Source organism: Sus scrofa, chromosome 13 (genome assembly GCF_000003025.6).
Source record: "Sus scrofa isolate TJ Tabasco breed Duroc chromosome 13, Sscrofa11.1, whole genome shotgun sequence".
Lineage (NCBI taxonomy): Eukaryota > Metazoa > Chordata > Mammalia > Artiodactyla > Suidae > Sus > Sus scrofa.
In genome coordinates, this window is record NC_010455.5 from 14083756 (window position 1) to 14099297 (window position 15542).

The 15542-nt window shown below is 44.0% G+C and overlaps 1 long non-coding RNA gene across 1 annotated transcript; it reads left to right on the forward strand.

The window, feature by feature from the left end:
* On the forward strand, positions 804–9450 carry LOC102163243. Its single transcript, XR_001300091.2, has 2 exons — positions 804–2404; positions 8170–9450. It is a non-coding gene; the product is annotated as an uncharacterized LOC102163243 (long non-coding RNA).

Consider the following 15542-nt stretch of genomic DNA (forward strand, 5'->3'; position numbering starts at 1 on the left):
CTTAAACCCTCCTGCTGCCCATCACACCCTAGACCAACTAAATCAGAACCTTCTTCCAAGTATCTCAAGTGATTCCCATGTGTGGTGAAGTACAGAACCATAGTCCATGAGACTGGGCTAGCTGCCATTTCCCAGATCTCAGCAGAGCCCAGGGAGAGGTAGGGAGATGCACACCCAATGGAGAGAGAAGTTGGGCATCCCCCCCACATCCCAGTGCAAACTGCATTTAACCCAACCCCACCTTCCCTTGGTACTGTTGCATGAATGTGTCTTCTGGGTAATCTTAGGGCACACGCAACAGGATCCCGTCCTCTCCCTCATCCTCACTCACCAGAACAGTTCTGATTGGTCAAAATCTGAGATACTTTTGGACAATGTGTCTTGAAACCAGAGACCAGGCTCCATCCTTTCCTCTTTATTCCTTGAATTTCTGTTTCTAGGTAACTGGATTTCATGGGGTGAGCTCAGGCACACCAGCCCCCTCCATTTCATTGTCTTTGCAAATGGGACTGGGGTCTGTCATGAAAATCCACTGAGTGGGGAGTAGGATGCTATCTTAGTCTGATCAGGCTGTCATAATGAAATACCATGACTGGTGGCTTCAACAACAGACATGACTTTTCTCACAGTTCTAGAGGCTGGAAATCTGAGATCAGGATGCCCATAAAGTTGGATTCTGGTGAGAGCTCTCTTCGGGCTTGAAGATAGCTACCCTCCTGCTGTGTCCTCCCTCACAGGACCTCTTCTCTGTGTGCAAGTGGGGAGGAGGAAAGGGAGACAAGAGGGTGAGACAGAGAGACAGAAAGATGTGGGTGGGGGCAGGGGTGGGGATGGAGGGAGATAGACTCTTCTGTCTGGTGTCTCTTCTTGCCCCAAAGAGTTAAGGACGCTCTGTCAAGTGTGCCCTGGGATTCAGGAATGCAATGAAGAACGCAAAAGATATAGGAGCAGAGCCAAGCTGGGGCCTCCCACTGCTTGCCCTTCCTTTCTCCTTTCTATACCATATTCGGAGGCCCAGCCCAATGTCAGTTATAAGCCTGAATCAGCCTTCCTTTCCAGACAGGCTTTGGCTTGGAAAATACAGAAGTGAAAAGAAAAAGAGGTCCTTCCGAAACAGGAGGGAAGGGGGCAGGGCAAAATCTTTTAAAAGAATGGCATAGTCATTGAGGATACGACAAAAAACTTGTTAGAACCGACTAGGCCCATGATGGCAGAAGGTTTGACTTCCACTGGACCTTGAGCCTCATTACGTGCTCATATATAATACATTAGCATCCAAGGGACATGCCCCCAGGTGCCATGACAGTTCTAGGGTGACCATAAAAGGCCAAAAGTGGGCAGTGCCTTAATGCCTGGAAATCCCCACCCCTTCCTCGAAATAGCTGGACTAATCCCTCCCACTCATTAGCCCATGAAATTACCCAGTCCATAAATATTCAACACTCAGCATTTCCGGGTGGTCAGGAGAGGGAACTCTCACTTTCTGAGATGGCCCATACTCTGCCTTCTCTCTCACCTGTTACTTTGCCTCTCGCTGAATTCCTTCTGCACTGAGACAACAAGAACCTGTACTTGAGTAAGTCCTGAGACCAGGTGTGATTTTAATTTAAAAAAAAAACAAAAAAAAAAGCAGTAGGTTTAAGTCCCAGTCTGAGCTGTGTGGTTTCACTTCAGTTCACCTGAAGACAGGGAGGGTCACAAGCTGAGTGAAGAGGAAGCTTAACTCAGGTTGCTTCAAATTACATTTGTCCACACATGCATGCAAAATACTGCTTAAAAAATAAATGAAGATAATTTCTCTTTAGGGGTTCCCTTTCATCTCGGGTTTCAAAGCCCTTTGCCACCAAAGATCCCAGTCTTCACTCAAGTTTTAATCTAAATATCAACTGAAAGCCCTAAGGGTTGAAGTTTGGTAAAGGCCTTTGAACTTCTGAAAAGAACTAAGGAAAAACAATTCTTTTATCATTAGAAGATGCAAGTGGGCCACTAAGGACCACACAGCTGAAAAACTCTTCTTCAGATGCAAGGCCACACCTCCGATCAGAGGCCCAGCTTGCTAATTAAAATCACAATGAAAATCAGCATGGGAGGGGGAGGGGTGACTCAACATCCTTACCCAGAAACTGAAACACTCACGACTGACTCACACAGGACACAGCAGATTTTCTCCAAAAGGCATTTGAAAAAAAAAAAAAAAAAAAAATTCAAGTCCCAGCCGCCCTCTATCTACTGACCTAGTAAACTCCATGTCTGAGTCAGTTACACAAACCTGACTCCCAGCCACCTCAGCAGAGCCGGGCGCTGGAAGAGCCAGCGTGGCCTCCTGTGGATGGGAATGTTGAATGGTGTTTGCATGTGCATTTTTCAGCAGATGAAGAGTCTCCAAATCTCCCGGTTCCGGCATGTGAGTCAGTCGTGGGTGTTTGTTTTTTGTGCTCTGGGTTGGAGTCACCGCCTTCCTGCTGTTGGTCGTCTCAATCTAGGGGTAACAACTAAAAAGAAGTAAATAGAAATGTCTCTTACTTAAAAGGCCCGGGGAAGTTCAGTTGGCAGTTGCATCTGCATTTCTTTTCTCTGTAAACAAGTGTACTACATTTATAAATAACAGTGGGAAAGAGGAAGGAGGAGGAAGGAAGAGAAATAAGACTATAGAGGATGTGATTGAGGTAAACGGAAGTAGAGTCTAGTCAAAGTAAAAATAGACGGCTGTGTGTGTGTGTCAGCGGTGGAGGGCTGGGGCGGCTGGCCTGGACCAGGCTTCCCAGTGGCAGTGTGGATGGGGAGGAGGAGAGGCTGCCAACACTACTGAACAATTCTGGTATCTGAAAGACCATCTTAGCTTTGAAAGGACCCCTTTCTGGTGCCTCTCCCCTCAGTGCTATGCTTGGCACCACTTTTTCCTGGAAAGGACTTCAAGACCACCCAGAATCCCATGGCAGGGACTGTTCTTTCAGGTCCCCGCTTGAAAAAGTGATCTGACAATTTGGGCTAACCCAACAGCTAGTTTTTATTTCAGTGATGTTGACCAAAAAAAAAAAAAAAATCAAGCCGCTTAAGGTGGATGAAAAATATAAGGCGATTACAAAGCAAACAAACAGGTTTTGAGCTGCAGACAGTTGACCCAGGTTTGGTCCAGGAAGGCTGATGAGTTTCCTTTTCAGAAAGCAGAGATTGCAAGTAGAAAGAGCTGCAACTTTTCAATTGGTTTGAGTGTGGAAGTCAAAGCTGGACCTTGTGAATGCAGTAGAAGGCTGGAGACTTTGTTCCGTTTCTAGTGTTTATAATTAAAAGATAATTTGGATGTTCACACACTGTCACTGCATGATGGCCTTTACAAAGCTCAGAAAAACAGAGCCCCAAGAGGTATTATTTGATTCAAAACATTCCCATTGGAGGGAGAAAAAAATTATAATGCTCATCACTACCTTTGCCTGATGGTTATAATCTTGGAGCTTTTTTTATGGGACCTTGACATTTTTAAATAAAAGAATTCATTGTTTGCCTAATACTTTTTACATTATCATTATCTATGGATATTGCAGAATTCCAGAACTACCCAGTTGCTGTAGGCATAGATATTCAAAAGGCATATACACTGAGGCCTACTCCAAAACCAAACCAAACCAATGAACACATCTCCTGACTGTGCATTTTTGCTTAACTAACCCATTATTCTCCCAAAAAAGTGAAGAGCTAGGATTTGACTGTGGCAGATGGAGTCGTTACACTTTCTCAAAATAATTCTGCTCTTAACCTGCTCAGTCTTGAGGACCATTTCTTGGAAAAGTGACTGATGACATATTTTCCTCTTATGACAACCCATCCAATAGCTTCCATGCTAAGACTGAGTTGGCATAGCCAGGAAGTGGGCTCCTGGCCGCCATGGCTTTTCTGTTACCCTGGCTCTTTAGCTATAGATTATCCATATAGAGTTGGACAAGCCAGGCCAATTGGTGTCCAGCCTTGGAGTTTTTCCAACTGGAGCATGGCAAAGAATTTTCTTCTTCTCTTGTCTGAGAGCAGGGGGTGTGAAATTTGGAGGTGTGGTGTTCCGTATCTTATAGAAGAAGCCAATCTTCAGAGAAAAAAACAAACAAAAAAAATAGCCCACAGCTAGAGAGGTGAGAAGGAGAAAGTACTTGCATTTGAGTATTTAGTTCTATTTGTCCTTCAGATCATTCAGTTTGCCTTAAGGCATAAGATATTCCAGAATCCCTTTTAAAAATTGTCACCACCACCTTTTTTTTTTTTTTTTTACCTAAACTACTTAGGTTTCTAATACACCGAAAAGAGTCAATACATGGGTCCAACTGATTGTGAAACAAATGAACCACAGTTGACAATTTGTTTTTCCTCAAAGACCATTTGATCCAAGGGACTATAGCAAGATATTTATTTACATTATTTATATATATATATATATTTTTTTTTTTTTGGTCTTTTTGCCTTTTCTAGGGCCACACCTGCAGCATATGCAGGTTCCCAGGTCTAATGGGAGCTGTAGCCACAGGCCTACGCCAGAGCCATAGCAACACGGGATCCGAGCCGTGTCTGCAACCCACACCACAGCTCACAGCAATGCTGGATCCTCAACCCACTGAGCAAGGCCAGGGATTGAACCTCCAACTTCATGGTTCCTAATCGGATTCGTTAACCACTGAGCCACGATGGGAACTCCTAGAATCTTTAAATAAATGTCTGGGCATTCCCGTTGGGGCTCAGCAGGTTAAGAACCAGACATAGTGTCTGTGAGACTGCAGGTTTGATCCTTGGCTTCTCTCAGTGGGTTAAACATCTGGCTTTGCTGAAAGCTGTGGCATAAATCGCAGATGCAGCTTGGATCCAGTGTTGTTGTGTCTGTGGTGTAGACCAGCAGCTGCAGCTCTGATTTAACCCTGTAGCCTGGGAACTTCTATATGCCACAGGTGTACCATAAAAAGAAAAAAAATAAAACGTCTGGACAGTGCACACATAGAGTGTACCACCTTTATAGGGCTAGAGACCAGGGGCTGTCATCTCTACCTTTCTAGGAGTTGAAAGTCTTATCTGAGATACACTTAACTTTGTTTCCATGGAAACTCAAGATTCTTGTTTATTGTGTACACCCTACTCCCTACCAGAACAGGAGCTACACAAGGCAAGGTACTGGTTTTGTTCAAGGATGTGTCCGAGCACCTAGAACAGTGCTTCACATATGGTAGGCACTGAACAAAAACGTACTAAGTGAAGGAGCTAACCTTTGTCCATATCCTGATCCTGTGAGGTGTGATAGCTCCTCAAGAGTGCTAGGCTCAGAGACAGAAGAAGAGAAGATTGACACTAAAGTATCTGAGAGAAAAAGAAGCTGAAAGGCCAAAATTTAACAATTTGGAAACAATTCTACTTCAGCACCTGATCAGTAGATGAAGCAATTGTATTTCTCTCCACCTTACTTTCATTCGATCTCTATTTTACTTACAGCTCGTTATACCATTATACATTCTCTCCTTCCTTCGGTAATAGGACCCTTTCAGTTTTAGCTAAGCAAATGGCAGCCCAACCAAGAACCATATTTTCTAGCCTCCCTTGCGTCTAAGCAAGACCATGTGATTAAGTTTGGACCAATAGCAATGATGCTAGTAGAAAAGATGTATTTCACTTCTGAACCATGCTTTTCAAAGGTAGGAGGCATACTCACTCTTAGCCCCTTTTCTTCCTTCCAATTTACTGTGATGCCAATAGGACAGCAGAATCATCTAGCCTTAGATTGTCAATAGGCAGCTGCATGCCAAGGAAGTTAGAACAGGAACATAGAAGGAGTGAAGGTTTGTGATACCATGGGGTTGCCACATTAACCCTGGACAGCTCACACCTGGTCAGTTAACATGAAAGAAATAATTGTCTGTTCGATTTAAGACACTGCAATGTTTGGGCCTTTGTTGTTATAGCTGAATCTATGTTGTAACTAATGTCGTGGACACAATCAAAATTAATCTGGCCTTGGGAGTTCCCATTGCGGCTCAGTAGGTTAAGAACCTAACTAGTATCCATGAGGATGAGGGTTCCATCCCTGGCCTTGATCAGTGGATTTGGCGTTGCCACAAGTTGCAGCGTAGGTCGCAGATACAGCTTGGATTCCAGTTGCTGTGGCTGTGGCATATGTGGCAGAGGCAGTTCTGATGTGACCCCTAGCCTGAACACTTCCACAAGCTGCAGCAGGTGCGCCCCTAAAAAAAAAAAAAAAAAAAAGAATCTGGCTCGGAACTTTTCTATCTTCAATTGGCTTACATCACGCTTATGTCTTTCAGGCTTTTGACAATGTTATGTACTCTCTCATTGTTTCCATTCATACATGCAGCGTATATTGTTATGAATTATTAGTTCTCATTCCTGTTTAGATCCCTAAGGAACACCAGGTTTCAAAATAAAGTTGGAGTGATCAGAACTGGCTGCTTGAATCCTATGAACCTGAACCATGTTGCCCAGTCATTCTCAGAGTAAAAAGGCTTGCCATATGGTATAAACTTGTTCTCTCATTATTTCCAGAGTTCGGTCTCTGCAGTAAGATGACACTTGCCTTGAGAAAAAAGACCCCGTGTTCCACATTTCCAAATCCCACCCAGGCAGTGCTTAGCACAGAGTGGAGCAATTACTAAGAGGTCCATAGATATATGGAAACCTCTATATTATTATTATTATTATTATTTTGCTTTTTTAGAGCTGCACTCGTGGCATATGGAGGTTCCCAGGCTAGAGGTCCAATTGGTGCTATAGCTGCCGGCCTACGCCATACCATAGCAACGCAGGATCTGAGCCCTGAGTGCAACCTACACCACAGCTCACGGCAAAGCTGGATCCTTAACCCACTGAGCAAGGCCAGGGATTGAACCTACAATCTCATGGTTCCTAGTCGGGTTTGTTTCTGCTGCGCCACAATAGGAACCCAAAACCTCTATGTTATTATCTGTACAGTTTATCCAGGACTTACTACCACAGATTACTAGTTATTATTTTGTTGGTACAGTCTGTTGTAATCACTGGCCAATATTAACATGCAAAGATACTCAAGAGGAGAAGCTAGTCTATGCTAAGTGACAGATGAGTGACAGAGGAAGGAATATTGGCTTGGCGGCAACTGGCCCCTGCTCTAGATATCTTGATGGCAGACATCAAATTCTTACAGAAAAGAAAGAGGATGGAGAGAAGATCTTGTGGGGCTAAAGAGACCACCCCAAGCCCCTAAGCCGGTGCCATGAAGGGAATGCAAGATAAACTGGAGGAATAGAACATTGTACTCAATGCTTTGGGCAGCAGGCAAGCTTGTTTCTAGCACAATAGATGGTGGGTTGAACTGGCTGTAGAACTTCAACCTCAACAAGAACAGAGGCTGGAGCTGCACTGACCTTTTGCTTGGTTCACACCCAGATCTTCAAAGCATGGGGAGCATCTCTAAGCAAGCAAAGCCCATGCAGTGAAAAAGGTACCATCTCTTTGGGAAGGAAAGCTGGATACAACTTCATAGAAGAGGGGGTTTAATTCAGATCCTAAATTAAGACTAAACATTAGGACTTCCCACTGTGGCTCAGTGGGTTAAGAACCTGACATAGTATCCATGAGGATGCTGGCTCGATTCCTGGCCTCATTCAGTGGGTTAAGGATCTGACATTGCCGCAAGCTTTGGCACCGGTCACAGATGTGACTTGGATCCTGTGTTACTGTGACTGTGGTGTAGGCCAGCAGCTGCAGCTCTGATTCAACCCCTAGCCTGGGAACTTCCACATGCTGAAGGTGCAGCTGTAAAAGGGGGAAAAAAAAAAAAAAAGACTAAACCTTAGAAACATAGTATTCTGGAGCTGGAAGGTATGGAGGGAGGATTGGCAGCATGAACAACAGTCTAGAATCAGGAAAAAGTATACCCTGCTCAGAGTTAACAGTTCTCATAGAAGGTAGAATGGATATATTTTAATTAGTTTGTCTAACTTTCCTTGCTTTCAGGAATTGCTTCTCCATTATCCTGCCGTCCACCAGTGGAAATGGATGTGGGACTCAGTCTGTCCAATCAGGACCCTCTATGCCCCTGGCCTGCACCTTGGAACGTCTCTGGACTAGGCATGACCTAGGCAGAGCACTTTGGGGAGATTAATAAGGATATGAGTATAAGGGATTACTTTCTCCTTTCTGTGCTTGCAGCTATGAAGACTGAATTTCCCTCTGCCATGGGCCTCACTGCCATTACCAAGAAGAAGGCTGCCTAAGACTTAAGCCAGCTTGGAAGGATGAAGAGCCAAGAGGGGAACTGAGGAGATCTGGGGACCGAGTCTGGATCTTGGAGCCCACTGTGCCTGGAGCAAAATTCTCCCCCCTCCCTCTCCACCCCAGACTTTCCAGTTATAGGAACAAAGCAGTTCCTCATATGTTTCTGCTGTGGAGTGTTTCTGTCCCTTGTAACCTAAAGAGACCTGACTAATGTGGGAGTAACTGAAGATAAGATTAGAAAGTAGATATAGCTGGGTTACAGAGGCCCTAAATGCTACACAAAAAGGTTTGGACTTGATTTAAAAAAATTTTTTAATTAAAATTTTTTTTCTTTTTTTGGACGTTTTTGGTTTTTGTTGCACCCACAGTGTGCAGAAGTTCCTGGGACAGGGATTTAATTCTTACCACAGCAGTGACCCAAGCCACAACAGTGACAACACCAGATCCTCAACACAATAGGCCACCAGGGGACACCTGGACTAGTTTTTGAAGATGACAAAATGAATTCATTTAAATTAAGAGGCTGTTAGTGTTGTACTCAGTGGTGGCTCTGTGGAAAGAACATAACCAGGGGAGGCTTCCAGCCTTATCAACTCCTGGCAATGCATCTCTGCAAATCCCAGGCTACCGAATCCCCATCTGCAGAGTGAGGGTCACTCCATATCCCTTGCTGGGCTGCTGTGAGGAAGACAGGTTCAACACCTAATGCAAGGTCTGGCAAGCTATAGGCATGTTGGGTCTTCACAGAGGGACTGTGGTGGCAGTCAAGGTGACAGGAGAAGATGAAGGAGGAGGAGCCAGAGGGAGAGGAGGAGAAGGGGGATACTTCTTGGACTAGGTTGGCAGGAGTGGGAGTGAGGAAGAAAGATGGTGGTGAGAGCCACTGGCAAACATCACCAGGACTGCCTGTCACCTGCACATGGAGTGGGAGGAGAAGGAACGTCAGTGATGATCCGAGGTAAAAACATGCATAGAATGAACTGATTCTCAACCTTCTTTTTCATCCACACCACCAAAAATAGAAAACCTGGGAGTGCCTATCGTGGCACAGTGGAAACGAATCTGACTAGTATCCATGAGGATGCTGGTTCAATCCCTGGCCTTGCTCCAAAGTCGGCAATCCCCCGTTGCTGTGGGGTGTAGGCTGGCAGCTGTAGCTCCAATCTGACCCCTGGCCTGGGAACTTCCATGTGCCACAGGTGCAGGCCCTAAAAAGCAAAAAAACAAAAAAACAAAAAAAAAAGAAAGAAAAAAGAAAACCCAACAACAATGAAAAGCACCGTGTGTGTGTGCATGTGTTTGTGTGCAGGAGAGGAAGCTGCAGGCCTGGTTGAGGGTTCTTCCTCTCCTGTGCCAACTAAGAACTTGGCAGGTTCCTGTGCAAAATGGGAATTCAGGCCTGGCATCCACGGGGAGGCCAAGAGGAAAGTACCAGGTTGAACCTTGTAATAGCCTTCCACACCCTTTGGCTCAGATAGCTGAGAGCTATGTTATCCTCGAAAATGAATCAGAACCTAAAGTCCCGCAACCTCCTGGAGTTGCTTCTTCCCACATGAGAGCATTTGCATGGCAACTTCCTCTTCAGGCATCCTAATGGTTGCTGGCACGGGGGCCCCTGAACTGGAAAAACTCTCCAAGGAGTCAGCTGAGGGGCTGGTTGTCCTTAGACTTAGGGAAAGAGCTTTGGGAGACTATCTGCAACATCCAGTCACACTATTGGAAGCATCACCTTCAAGTACACATGTTAATTCACTAGATGTGTTTAGACGTGACAGTCACATACACAGAAAGCTCCCCACCCAGTGTTAGTGTTTTCTCAGTCCTGCTCTCAATTCAGTTGGTATCTTAAATATACCCACAGGTCCTCTTAGCATTTTATGATGCCATCTTAGAAATTCTCAGACTTGTGGGCATTGTATGAACACTGTTCCAGGCCTTCTTTAGATGCTGTAATTTTCAAGCAGTTGGAAATTGTGAAGCAGGGCTTTGCCCTCAGGGACCTTCCTACACAGCAGAGCCTTCTCTCCTATGTTGGAATCTTACAAACTCTTTTTTATTTTTTTTAATTTTTTTAAGGGCCAAATCTGTGGCACATGGAAGTTCCCAGGCTAGTGGTCGAATGAGAGATGCAGCTGTTGGCCAATAGAACAGCCACAGCAACACCAGATCTGAGTCACTTCTGTGATCCACACCACAGCTCAGGGCAATGCTGGACCCTTTAACCCACTGAGCAAGGCCAAGGATTGAACCTGAGCCTCAGGGATACTTGTAGAATTCATTAACTGTTGAGCCATGATGGGAACTCCTGAAATCTCACCTACTCTTGAATGCCCAAGACCAATGCCGTTGTGTCTATGAAATCCAGGAATAAATCCTTTCTTACCTGGTTCCTCCAGTTGGAAGGGAATTCGCTTACCTCATTTGAGTTCTTACTGAATTTTTCTGTACCTCTTACATAGTATCAATTACCTTTTATCTTGCCAAATGATATCATATTCCTAAATAAGTCTATTCTTTCTGAATAGAAAGAATATTCACTCATTTTTATATCTGTTAATTCTCCTAGGCTGAAACCTTAAATGGAAATAAATACTTAATAATGTTCTTAATAAATTGAATAATTTTGGGATTAAACTGATTTTTGTTGTGGTATTTTAGGTTAAAAGTTCCTAGTGACCTAGCAATTTTTGTATTTTCCAGTAGTTGCTTAACAAACATTAAACTGTGTAACCAACAGTGTAATAGACTTTTCTCTTCTTTGTTGCATATAGCTAGTTATGATATAGTTTGTATTATGAATAGTCGTGCATTTAATTTTATCAGTGTTTGTTTCCTTATTCATTCACTGAGAAAATTAATTCTAAGAATCCCTGATGAGTTATTGGTGAAACTGAATTAGAAAGGTTGACTGTATATACGAAAAAAGGAAATGAGATTACTCACCAGTTACTCAACATCAGTAACTACTGATTGTGCAATGATGAAAGTAAAATTTAAAAGCAGGAGACTCCAAAAGGAGTCAGCATATTAGACTGTCAGTGGAATGTGTTAAAGAATTAAGATTTAGCAATTTTGAGGGTCACAGCTGTCCTTAGGAATTTAACCAACCTCAATGTTCAGAACAATAGCATATGTAAAGGAATGCATGTCATAGTGGTTCACATTAAGTCAGAGCATTGAAATGCCGAAACTCAAACAAAAAACCTACACAATCTCCATTGTTTAAAGAAAGAGAAGAAATTTATTCATCGCCAATCACGTGATTATTCACTACAGTTTCATGCTAAGGCAGTAAGTAATCTCAGATTTGGCTTTGTTGAAATTACTGCATTTTTTTCTTAGCCATAGAGAAAGAGGTATTTAATTAGCAAGTAAGGGTGCCAGATAAAATACAGGATGCCCAGTTAAATTTGAAATTAAGCCCCAAGTAACTTTTCAGTGTAAATGTGCCCCAAATATTTCATACGTTGGGATTGGTATTTCAATTCTGACTCCCCTACCTTCTTACATCATTGTTCATTCACTCATTCACTGATTCAACCTTGACTTACTGAGCCTGCTCTGGGCTATGGATGTGTGGTGTTGACCACTCAGTGATGAGTAAAACGGACACAATCTTTGCCCGTAGTCCCTACAGTTTATGTTGATCTAAGCAAGCAGAAAGGCAATCATGGTCTAGTATTATAAATGCCATGATTCACCATGTGTTTATTCATAGTGGGGCAATTAACCCAGCCTTGGGCCAGAAAAAGACTCCCAGAGGAAGTGCTAGTTGGATTAGGCCAGAAGCAAGAAGGTTGGGGAAGTGTAATGTGCCTACCACAGGGGCACAAATCAGGGGCACACCAACACAGCACTTGAGAAACTGGAAACTCCACTGTCTGGAACAGCTGAACCACAGACTGAAAAAAGGCTGTGAATGATGAGGAACACGACAGGGAGGTATCCCAGGCCCCGGTCACCAGAGCCCTTGTTTAAGCCCAGTTGAATGGCCCATGCGGCAAAGTGACATAGTCACATTTTTTTATTACTATTTTTCTTTTTGCCATTTCTTGGGCCGCTCCCGTGGCATATGGAGGTTCCCAGGCTAGGGGTCGAATCAGAGCTGTAGCTGCCGGCCTACGCCAGAGCCACAGCAACGAGGGATCCAAGCTGCGTCTGCAACCCACACCACAGCTCACGGCAACGCCAGATCCTTAACCCACTGAGCAAGGCCAGGAATCAAACCTGCAACCTCATGGTTTCTAGTCAGATTCGTTAACCACTGAGCCACAACGGGAACTCCCGACACAGTCATATTTATAACTTAGAAAACTCTCTGGCAGTAGGGAGGGAATGGGCTGGAAGTGAGGACAGTGTCATTGTGGCTGTGGAGATGGGTATGGGGGGAGCTGAGAGAGGCAACAGCTCTTTAGGAGGTCGCCCGAGGCAGCCTTTTTCTTTGCATGCAGGCAAAAGTTTGACCCTCGTCTCCACCTTTGCTTTGATGTGACATGTTCCATGACAAGGCACTGCTGTCTTAGCTTCTCAGCACAGTTTTTTCTCAGCCATTGTTGCCATGCCAACTCCACTAAAGGAAATACATACTTGACAAGAGGATAGGAAACAAGATGTGTATAATTTCTTTCTTTCCTTTTTTTCTTTTTGGCTGTGCTAGCAGCATAAAAATCTTCCCAGGCCAGAGATCGAACCCAAACCACACCAGCAACCTGAGCTACAGCAGTGACAACACCAGATCCATAACCTGCTGAACCACCAGGGAACTCCAGAATGCCTAATATTAACCTATTTCATACAGTCATATAACTTAGACAGAGTGGTTTTAAATGACCTGGAGTTACTGGAGAACCAGCCCAGAAATGAACATTTTGTCCAGAGCATGATCATGGGCACCTCTGGACCAGCTGCCTAAGAAGGTCACTAATTATATGTATTCATACATCTCTATCAGTAGGAGAATATGTTTCAGTTTTTTCAGAGTCCAGAGTGCTAACAGTTACACCATGGAACCCCACTAGCTTTTTCATGAGAATGAACTCTGCCCAGCCAAGAAGAAAGAAAAAATTTAAACAGGAAACCAGAAAGAGAAGGAAATGCAAAGGACTGGGGACCTAGGAGGCGCATGGGTAAATGGAACCAGAAGAAGCAAACAATGTCATTGACTCAAACAATTAAGCAAGCATAGTCACATCCACCCTGTGCTGAAAGTTGACCACGTACCAGGAACAACTTTAGTACAGATACCCATCTTCTCGTTTAATTCTCACCAGTGTACTAAGAAACTAATCATTGCTCCTGTTTTCCAGATGAGGAAAACTGTGGTTCAGTGTGCCTAAGCAACTCTTCCAAGGTCACACAGCATGGAAAGGCTGGCACCCATATTTCCAAACCCAGCTTTCTCTGCTTGGAAATGAAAAGTGTGCTGTCCATAGCCTCTGGCAGGGCATCAAGGAAACGATGCTTTTCTCATGGAGGGATCAACCTGGCATTTCTGAAGCAGCTGAACAGAATAACTTGCTTGGAGGTCCACAAGCAGCCATGCATAGACCTGAAAGATAAATGTTTTCTAATTCGTGGAGAACTACTTCCTAGTTCTACTGATTTAAATGAGGGCAGGAGTTCCCTCGTGGCCCAGTGGGTTAAGGATCCCATGTTGTTACAGCTGTGGCATAGGTTTGATCCCTGGCCTGTGAACTTCCACAAGCCATGGGTGTGGCCAAAAAAAAAAAAAAAATTGGGGACAAATGATTTAGCCAGAAAATTAAATGATTGATGATTGATTTATTTAGAAGACAGCCACACCAATTTGCAGCCAGCACTAAGAGCTATGTTCACCAAGAGAGATTCAGTCATGTCAAGCTAACGCCATGTTTGTGTCTACGTGGTTCTTCTGAACTAGAAGATTAGGGGAAGGCCATAGAGATACTTAATCCTGATTTTATCAAGCTTCTTAGAAAAACACTTCATGGGAGTTCCCATCGTGGCTCAGTGGTTAACGAATCTAACTAGGAACCATGAGGTTGTAGGTTCGATTCCTGGCCTTGCTCGGTGGGTTAAGGATCTGGCATTGACGGGGTAGGTCACAGACTTGGTTCGGATCCTACGTTGCTGTGGCTGTGGCGTAGGCAGGTGGCTACAGCTCTGATTTGACCCCTAGCCTGGGAACCTCCATATGCTGTGGGAGTGCCCCTAGAAAAGGCAAAAAGAGAGGAAAAAAAAAAAAAAAACACTTCATGATATCATTGTGAATCAATGTGAGAATGGAAAATTGAATGCTAGTTCAATGGAACAGAGGTGTAGGGACTTAAATAATGTCATCCTAAAACGATCAGTGCTGACGTGGGTGTATCTAGTGACATACAATAGGACATAGTACTTTTTCAATTTTTTTTTACTTTTTAAAATATTTATTTGAAATAAATGAGCTTCGTTCACAGCTTCTCTCTGTTTCATTTTCCCTAAAGTTTTCCATCACTGTGTCCTTTACTTTCTGGGTTTTTGTTTGTTTGTTTGTTGTTGCTTTTTAGGGCCACAGGTGTAGCATATGGAAGTTCCCAGGCTAGGGGTCAAATCCAAGCTATAGCTGCTGGCCACAGCCACAGCCACAGCCACACCAGATCCTAGCCTCATCTGTGACCTACATCATACTCAAGGCAAGCCAGATTGTTAACCCTCTGAGCGGGGCCAGGGATTGAACCCGCATCCTCATAAATATTAGTCAGTTTGTTTCTGCAGAGCCACAATGGGAACTCCTCTGTTCCTGTTTTTTTCATGATAGTTATTTAAGAAGGAAGACAATTTTTCTCCCCCTGCCAAAATCCCCACACCTCATACAAACACTGGGGACCAGACTCTAATGAAAAGTGACTTTATAATGAATTTCCCAACCCCTAAATATTGGATACAGCTAAGTATAAAAAAGAGGATGTAAAAAAAGAAAGAAAGAAAGAAAGAAAAGTAAAGAAGTTCCCCCATGCACAGTGGGTTAAGGATCATGTGTTGTAATTGCTGTGGCTTGGGTTGCTGCTGTGGCGCAGGTTTGATCCCTGGCCTGGGAACTTGCACATGCTGTAGGTGTGACCAAAAGAAAGAAAGAAAGAAAGAAAGAGGATGTGACAGTAAATGTCTCCAGAGACGAAGAAGAGCACTTATGGTTTCCAGAGAGAACAGACTTGCTCAAGAGTCCCACAGCCTCAGCTAATCACTGGGATCCATTTGATATTTCTGCTGGGAAGGACTGTCCAAGCTCCGTTTGGATATCATCAGTATCTCCTGGTTCATTAGCTTTGCTCCCAGGGCTTCTCAGC